General features: G+C 40.0%; 1 protein-coding gene and 1 long non-coding RNA gene across 2 annotated transcripts in view; one reads left to right on the top strand and one right to left on the bottom strand.

Moving 5' to 3' along the window:
- LOC108785742 (protocadherin gamma-C5-like) overlaps positions 1-8,692 on the bottom strand; it is a 225,342-nt gene that overhangs the window by 78,086 nt on the left and 138,564 nt on the right. The gene's annotated exons all lie outside the window — the stretch shown is intronic.
- LOC108785745 overlaps positions 121-8,692 on the top strand; it is a 13,154-nt gene continuing 4,582 nt past the window's right edge. The window contains exons 1-2 of the long non-coding RNA XR_001941150.1: positions 121-130; positions 7,576-7,581. This is a non-coding gene — a long non-coding RNA (uncharacterized LOC108785745). The remainder of the gene's footprint in view (positions 131-7,575; positions 7,582-8,692) is intronic.

The following is an 8,692-nucleotide window of genomic DNA, read 5'->3' on the forward strand; positions in this document are numbered from 1 at the left end:
TCTAAATGCAGCAAACAGCTGGAACTAGATCCACACAGGCTCTCTCTATCAATCCTCTCATGCACTGCTAGTGTTCCATGTTTATGATCTATAGCAAAAAGATTGCTGTTTCCTTCAGATCCCAGACTTAGTCTTCTTCTATTAATATCTGCCAGGCGTAATCCCAGATCCTGAACTATATTCCCTACAATGGTCCCTGGAACTGACTCCTCTGCAACAGAATAACGGAGCTGCCCAGAGACCCAGCCCCAGCTACAAAGGAGAAAGGAGAAAGCTACTTGCCATTTCCAAGCATTGGGAAAGCTTTGGCAGTCCATATCTTAAATCCTTTGTGTAAAAAGTAAAATATACATCCTTTTTGTAATCCAAATGTGGTTGGAGATTAGATTATCCTGAAGAAAAAACAGCTATTTTCAGCATTGTAATCATCCACGGGGCTCTCATCGGAGCAGCAGCTCTTCTTTGTGTGTAGCAGAGGAGATGGGAGGGTGAATCACTGAGCCAGGGGGAGGAGAGTGCACAGTTGAACTAAGCAGAATCAATAGTGTGACTTGTATTCCTTAACTGGATGACAAGCCTGCCCTCTTCTGGTAAATAGTAAGAATAAAATTGAACTGTAAATGACATGCTTCCAAGCCTTTCAAATATGTTCATGAGACAGACAATTTTTGAGGTAGATATAGAACACATTTACAATATGTCCCCTATTGTTTAAGAATAATTTAAGGAGTACTATAATTTTAAAACTGATAGAAAAGGAACTGAGCTCATTTGTAACAGTGAATCAATTTTGGGGTGGAAGTATATAAGGTGGGCAATCAAATGCATAATGCTTGACTTGTATGTATGAATATTAATACTATTTAAGGATAAGGTTTATATTGGTTTGACCAAAGTCAATTATATAATTTTAGAATACTGTTATGATATTTAACTATTGTGTCATAGAGTATTTTAATGACAGCATTACACGGGTACCTAATATGACAAATTATTATACTGTAGATACAAGTAGTATTAAAGGCTTGATGTTTTTTTACCTTAATGGATTCTCTGCATTAGGGCAAAAAATACCCAGTACTTTTAAAAAAAACCCATCCCCCCCACACTAACCTGTGGCAAATGCACTCATCAACTTGTTACCAGCCTTACAGCAAGGTGCACATGGAAGGGCCTTATACAGTAAAACAGCAAACAGATTTCCCAGCACACTCACCAGCCAGCATGCCATGTGTGCTCCAAGATGGAGACTCTCATAGTTTAGAGTTAGGACCGCACTATTTAGAGGTCCCTTGACACGGCTGTGCGGCTTTCACATTTTCTGCAGAAGACGTGTAACTAAACCTCTGCTTTTAACCTTAGTGGTGAGACAAGTTTTTTGGCATGCTGGTTGGTGAGTTTGCTGGGAAAACTTTTTGCTGTTTTACTGTATAAGGCCCTTCCATGTGCACCTTGCTGTAAGGCTGGTAACAAGTTGATGAGTGCATTTGCCATTTGTTTTGCTTGACTGATTTGGTGCAGTGACGCATGGGGGGGTCTTAGCTGCCATTGTGATGTGCGGTATCCCTTGTGCAGTGTTAGGACCGCACTATTTAGAGGTGCCTTGACACGGCTGTGCGGCTTTCACATTTTCTGCAGAAGACGTGTAACTAAACCTCTGTTTTTAATCTTAGCGGTGAGACAAGTTTTTTTTGCATGCTGGTTGGTGAGTGTGCTGGGAAAACTTTTTGCTGTTTCACTTGTATCCTGCGCCGCGACCAGAAAGATACTCAGCGTTCCCTGATCTTCTTGGTTGAGAGAGAGGGTACTGAGTGCAGAGGAGCCATAGGCTCCTACTGCCATCAGTCAAACTGTGACTGCACAGTAGGTGGGGGGTGGCTGGCCGCATGTTGTCTGTGTCTATAGAGGCACACAGCTAGGTGCAAGCATGGCCATGAGCATACAGGCAGGGGTGCCTCCACAGCAGCTGGCTGCTGATGGAGGCACATGTACATTAGGGGTGCTAGCAGTTTGGATACCACTAACAACAATGAAAAAAAAACATTTAAACAATGAAAAAAGTTTTTTTACAGTAAGTCTGGCCCCCATAAACAAAGAAAAAAGTCCCTCAGTGTTGCTGGTTAGGCTGGAGAAAGTCTCTGCACTTAGAGCCCACCTTGCATGCCAGTGTGCTGCCTGTAGTGATATAACATCCTACACAGTGACTTTGATTCTGAAAGTTGGGATAGGCATACTTTTTTTTAGCATCTGTTTAGTTGCTGGAGCCAGGGGACAGTTTCTTCAAGCCTCCTATCCTGCACATTAGTAGCACAGAGACTTAAGTGATATCACTGCACACAGCAGGCAGTACTTTGCAGAAATTTGTGCAAGGGGAGAGTTTTGTCTTTATTTCTAATATCTTGGTATAAATATATGTCTTTATGATAATTTAGTGTCCTGATGAATGAGTAAGAGGTGTAGAGGATCCCTTTACTAGGTTTGCATAAACATGCATATATGCCCAGATAGCAAGTAATTGAGCTGCAAGTTTGAAAATGACTTGCTAAACTATTGCAGACTTCCCAAGCTTCACAATTTTGTTGCACAATTACAGCAAGTCTGCATTGCAAGTCTCCAGACCAGCGAGCTTGCAGAGCTCTTGCTAGGACCTGCAGGACTCTTGCTGTAGACTTGCTTAGCAAATTTGCTTCAAATTCCAAAAGTGTCAACTAGAACTTGTGCTGCAAGTGTTCAGCAAGTCTACAACATGCCAAGAATGTGTGCAGCAAGTTAACAAGAATTACAATTTAACCCTGGCACAAGTTTGTGGCAAGTTATGCTTGCTATCTGGGTGTATGTGCAATGTGCATAAACATGATAATTGCACATACACTATCCTACAGCACCTTCTGATGAACTGGAGGTAAAGAAGAGCCCAATGCCTTTTGACACCATGCTGGTGATATTTGGACCCTTTTTTGAAGCACTTGACACTGAAATTGATGGAGCTAAGAGCTCACATTCTGTAGGGCCTACATGCTTGTGGCTTTCCAATTACAATTTAAGTTAAATCTATTAGAATTACTGTTATTTTTTTAAATATAGTAAATACAGGATCATCACCAAACTTTGTGAATATTACCATAAAAACACCAGATTTCACATAATATTGCAGCACATTATCCTCACTTCACATAACCAATCAGAAAACCAATAACCACTGCCTAATTTCAAATGAATATAAATTTAGTACGCAGCCAAATTCCATTACCCTCAAGACTTTATAAATGTGTTGCCATACCTTAGTAGTAGACATTTAAAGCCCATCTCCACAACAACCACATTTCACAAGCTGACATTTTTACATCCTATGGTGTGTTTGGAGCCTCTTTAGAGGTTAACAAAGCACTTACACGGTTATTCACAAAATGGTGAAGAGTTTGGAGAAGGACAGCACTGAGAAGTGGGGCAGCACAGTCTGCAGCTTATCCTGTGGATCCCTGCTGCTCTCCCCCATCTGTATGGGCAGAGGCAGCGGGGATCCGAGGAGAAGTGAGCTGCATCCGGTGGGGGGCATGCTGCATTGACAGTGGCTCCCTCCTCCACCTCCCCCACGACTGCAGCGCTTCACTTCTCCTTGGATCCCCGCTGCCTCTGCCCATACAGGCCGGGGAGAGCAGCGGGGATCCAGAGAAGAAGTTGCAGGTCGTGCCTCGCCTCTGTGCGTGGCCAAGCGGCGGAGGATTGGTACATATCAGTGATATGTACCGATCCTCTGTGTGCAGAGCAAACACTGGAGCGATCACTCCAGTATTTGTAAATCGCTGGGGACATATATTACTGTGTCCCCAGTTATGAATGAGCAGGACGTGCTTTACGTCACTTCCTGTCCATTCATGAGTTTCTGAATGGGTAGTAGCACTCACTATAGAGGCTTCTCCCTATTCAGAAACTGTATGATAGTAAATATTTTCTGAATGAATGGGAAGCCTCTGTACTTTCCATTTATTTAGAACAAAGTCTGCAGAAAAAGAGATTGAGGGCTCTGTTTCCTCAATTACCTTTTCTATGTTAAAAGGGAAATATCAGGGGGCTGTTTAGACCCCTAATATTTCCCTGAAACCCCCCAACAGTAAAAATAAAATAAAATAACAACTAATAAAAAAGAAATAATAAAAAAGAAATAAAAGATAATTTAAAAAAACACATCCTGGAGGCATCACATGATGCCACGCCATGACATCACATGACGCCACGTGTGCGCATGCTGGGTAACGTCACACACCTGTTGGGTGAGCACTTTTTTTGTTCTTGCCTCGGGCACAAAAGGAGCTAGCTACCGCTCTGCTGCAAATCAACAACAGTGCAAGTGAGTTGAAAATCCTCTTACTGCTATGCAGAAGAAATGCCATTATATATTTACAGGCATATAAATATTTCAGCTTTACCAAGCATGCTGTCTTTGTACCATGCATGCTGTCACTTCTGTAATAGACTTGCTTATTCCATTTATTGAGACAGAAATAGGTCATGTTTATTTAAATGTGAAAAAAACAAAACTGGTTATGAATAAATCCTACACATTGATTTCATTTTATTTGTCACCAAGGTCACATTAACCTAATCAAGTGTAATATAATACTATATGTTAAAACATAAAACAGTGTAAAAGTAATTAATAAACTTGCAGAATTAACAGGCTTCATAACCAGATATTAACTTTTCTAAATGGAAAGAAAAGTAGCAACATGGAAACAATTACCAGGCATGATGCTTAGTAATATGCAAAACAGTAGTGTTACATTTATAGATACACTATTAGTGGCTTTGATAACACTAGGTTGTGAAGAGTAATAGTAAGAGTAAAAAAAAATGCTTTTCGTAAGAGTGCCCAGCACACAGGTGTCTCTGGCACATTCCAGTATGCTTATGTAAGTTAATAAGAACAAATATTTAAAAAATATTTAGCTAGGCCGGCAGTCCTCAAGCTGTGTCCCACAGGCTAATTAATGAGAAGGTCAGTCTTGCATGGCATTCTCATGGCACAATGGAGCCACTATATACAAAGGGGTAGTGGGTGCCTGGCAAGCTATTTCCTTCTCCCAGTAACAGCTATTTCCTTCTCCCAATATTGGAACAGCTTTTATTTCCACTGACAGTCTGAACCCCCAACAGTCTGATGGTGAGTCAAAAGGAATGACCCTTTGTTTAAAAAGTACCCCCGCGCTAGGCTTTACTTGTGCCCCAGGCTTCACGTACACAACAGGAGGTCATCAAGAGCTGGCTAAAACTGCACCCTAATAGACATCATTGCTTTAAAGCCAGTTTAGATACAACACAAAACATTTTTAAAAAAACAACTATATTTAGCTTAAAAATACCCTACTATATTAATCTCTAATCTGTACACGTCAACTATACATCTTTGAACTGCTAAAGAGTAAGAAAGTAGGATATCCAAGAAATACAGATTCAGTTCAGCTCCTGGCATCCACAAAGGCTTATTGCTGGTAAAAGGAGCTGTATTTAACAGAAATTGCAGGCTGGTGCCCAAGGCACCGGAGTTAAATATGGGAGCACCTCAGAATTTAAAAAGTATACTAATTTTTTTATTTTCTTCTTTTGTCCACATCAGAACATTTGTGGTTAAACTCAGCAACAGAACTGTAACGGGAAGGGTTTAAAGGGGATGATGAGGAGTCAAGTGGCTCTTACCAGTTTATGAACCATTCAATCTTTTGTTTCTGGATTTATACAGTTGAATGTGCTACATATAAGACATAACCCACGCTGACGCCAATAAAGCATTCTGGTGTTCGTTTTGCTACTATAATTACAAAGTGTAAGGCTTTACAAACTAGCATTATCTTTAATATTAATATAGTTGTCAGTCAAATACTAAGTAAAGCAATCCATTTTATGAAAAATATGTTGAATTTGTAAGAAATAAAAGGTTATTACTCTACATAACACATAAAGATTAGTAATACCTCACCTGAGTGGGTTCATTAAGCCATTCTAAGTCTGCAATGTTTTTAGGCGTTTTCACTGTTTCATTTAAATGGGGAATAAAACAAGTGGGATTGCATGACTGTGGGGGTTCTGGGGGAGCCATCCTTACTTCCATATATTTTAAAGTTCCGTCCGTGTTCAAGTAAAGTGTTGGTTTGTACTGATCCAAATAGGATGTAGAAATTGATTTGGTTGAGAAACAAGACCCACAAGTACTGTCATAATTCTTCTTAAGGCATCTAACAAGTATTAATATAAAAGTAACAAGAAAGACTAATGTGACAGCTGTTAAGGAAATGATGAGATACAAGGTCATATTTGGTGTTGATTTAGAATTTGTAAGAAAATCATGGGATTTGGGACTTTCTTGCACCATATTCTCCATTATATTTACAATCAGTGTGACTGTAGAGGACAATGAAGGCTCCCCATGGTCATTGACTGAAATGACAAGTCGATGTTCTGTGTTATCCGTCTCCTGTACTCCTCGCAGAGTTCTGACTTCTCCTGTATATTCAGAAATGTGAAACAAAGCTGAACTGCCCGACTGAACAAGACTATAGGTGAGCCAGGCACTGTGCCCAGAATCCAGATCCACCGCAGATACTTTACTTACTAAATAGCCAGCAGATGCAGATCTGGGAATGGTCTCTTGTGCAATGGTTTCCCCTGAAATCTCCGGGTATAATATAGAGGGATAATTGTCATTTGTATCCTGAATAAATATGAAAACTGACACATTGGAAAACAGCTTTGGGGATCCAGAATCTTCTACTCTCGCAGTGATCTGTAGAACTTGGAACTGTTCATAGTCAAAAGATCGCTGGACATAAATATTACCAGTGTCAGAGTTAATATATACAAATGAAGAAACAGGAGAGCCATCTATGTGGCTCTCTGCTAAGGAGTAAATGAGCTTTGCGTTATCTCCTTCATCTGGATCCCCAGCAGATACTGTACACAACAGGCTGCCAGGTTCATTGTTTTCCGATATGAAGGCATTGTAAGAAGACTGTTGAAATGCTGGAGGGTTATCATTAACATCAGAAATATTAATAATGATTGTAGCCTGGGAACTTAAAGGTGGAGAGCCCATATCAGAAGCAATCAGTGTAATAGTATATTGTGAGATTTTCTCCCTGTCCAGATGTCCACTAGTGACCAGTGTATAACGGTTTGACATGGGCTGGCATTTAAAAGGTAAATCAGGAGATATTTCCAGTTTGACTTTCCCATTTTCACCAGAATCCCTGTCTCTGACTGTAATAAACCCAACAACAGTCCCTACTGGGGCATTTTCAGGAACTTCACTACTTTTAGAGGAAAAAATAATTTCCGGAGAGTTATCATTTACATCTTCTACTTCAACTTTAATTACACACCTTCCTTCTAATCTGGGCGATCCTTTATCTGCTGCTTTCACAAATAATTCATAAGATGTTGATTCTTCAAAATCTACAGGGCCTTTCACAGATATTTCACCAGTATGTGGATTTATGTCAAATATTTTCTTTGCAGCATCTGATGTGTAGTGATCAAAAGAATAAAATAGTTCACCATTAGAACCCTCATCTAGATCTGTAGCATTTGGTTTGATAATGACTGTTTCTAAGGGAACATTTTCCATTACTTTTGTTTTATAACGAGGCTGATCAAACACTGGTGCATTGTCATTAATATCTAAAACAACAACATTTATCTCAGTGGATCCTGATCGGGGAGGTTCTCCTCCATCAATGGCAGTGAGAAAAAGCTTATGTTCCGTTATCTCTTCTCTATCAAGTATTTTTTCCAGCACTAGTTCTGCAATCAATGTTCCATCATTGCGATTAGTTTGAAATAAAGAAAAATATGGATTTGGATTTAGTTTATATTGACGAACGCCATTTGTGCTTATATCTAGATCCTGTGCTATTTGTAGTGGAAAATGAACACCAGGACTTGTCACTAGCTCTGTGATCTTAAGTATCTGGTCATTTATTAAAAAAATAGGACTATTGTCATTAATATCTACAACCTCTATTTCCAAACTAAACAGCTCTGGAGGGTTCTCCGCAACAACTTCTAAATGCAGCAAACAGCTGGAGATGGATCCACACAGGCTCTCTCTATCAATCCTTTCTTGCACAGTCAGAGCTCCATTTCTGTGTTCAATAGCAAAAAATCTGCTGCTTCCTTCAGATCCCAAACTCAATCCTCTTTTATTAATGTCTGCAAGGTTTAATCCAAGATCCCGAGCTGCATTCCCCACTACAGTCCCTGGATCTGATTCCTCTGTAATAGAATAACGGAGCTGCCCAGAGACCCAGCCCCAGCTACAAAGGAGAAAGGAGAAAGCTACTTGCCATTTCCATGCCTTGAGAGAGTTTTGGTAGTCCATATCTTAAATCCTTTTTGTGAGATTATATAAAATATACATCCTTTTGGTAATCCAATGTAATTGTGGATGGAGATTAGATTGTCATTAAGAAAAAGCAGTTCTACTGCAATGGAATCATCCTCTGGGTTTATAATGGAGCAGCAGCTCTTTGTGTGTGAGAGAGGAGATGGGAGGGTGAATCACTGAGCCAGGGGGAGGGAAGTGTGTGGCTGAAATGAGCAAATTATTAGTGTGGCTTGAATTTCTTACTGGATGACAAGCCTGCCCTCTTCTGGCTGAATGTGAAAAACACAATTTTAAATGAAGGATATTTAAACATTT

Source organism: Nanorana parkeri, unplaced genomic scaffold (assembly GCF_000935625.1).
Source record: "Nanorana parkeri isolate BGI_ZX_2015 unplaced genomic scaffold, ASM93562v1 scaffold176, whole genome shotgun sequence".
In the NCBI taxonomy this organism is placed as follows: domain Eukaryota; kingdom Metazoa; phylum Chordata; class Amphibia; order Anura; family Dicroglossidae; genus Nanorana; species Nanorana parkeri.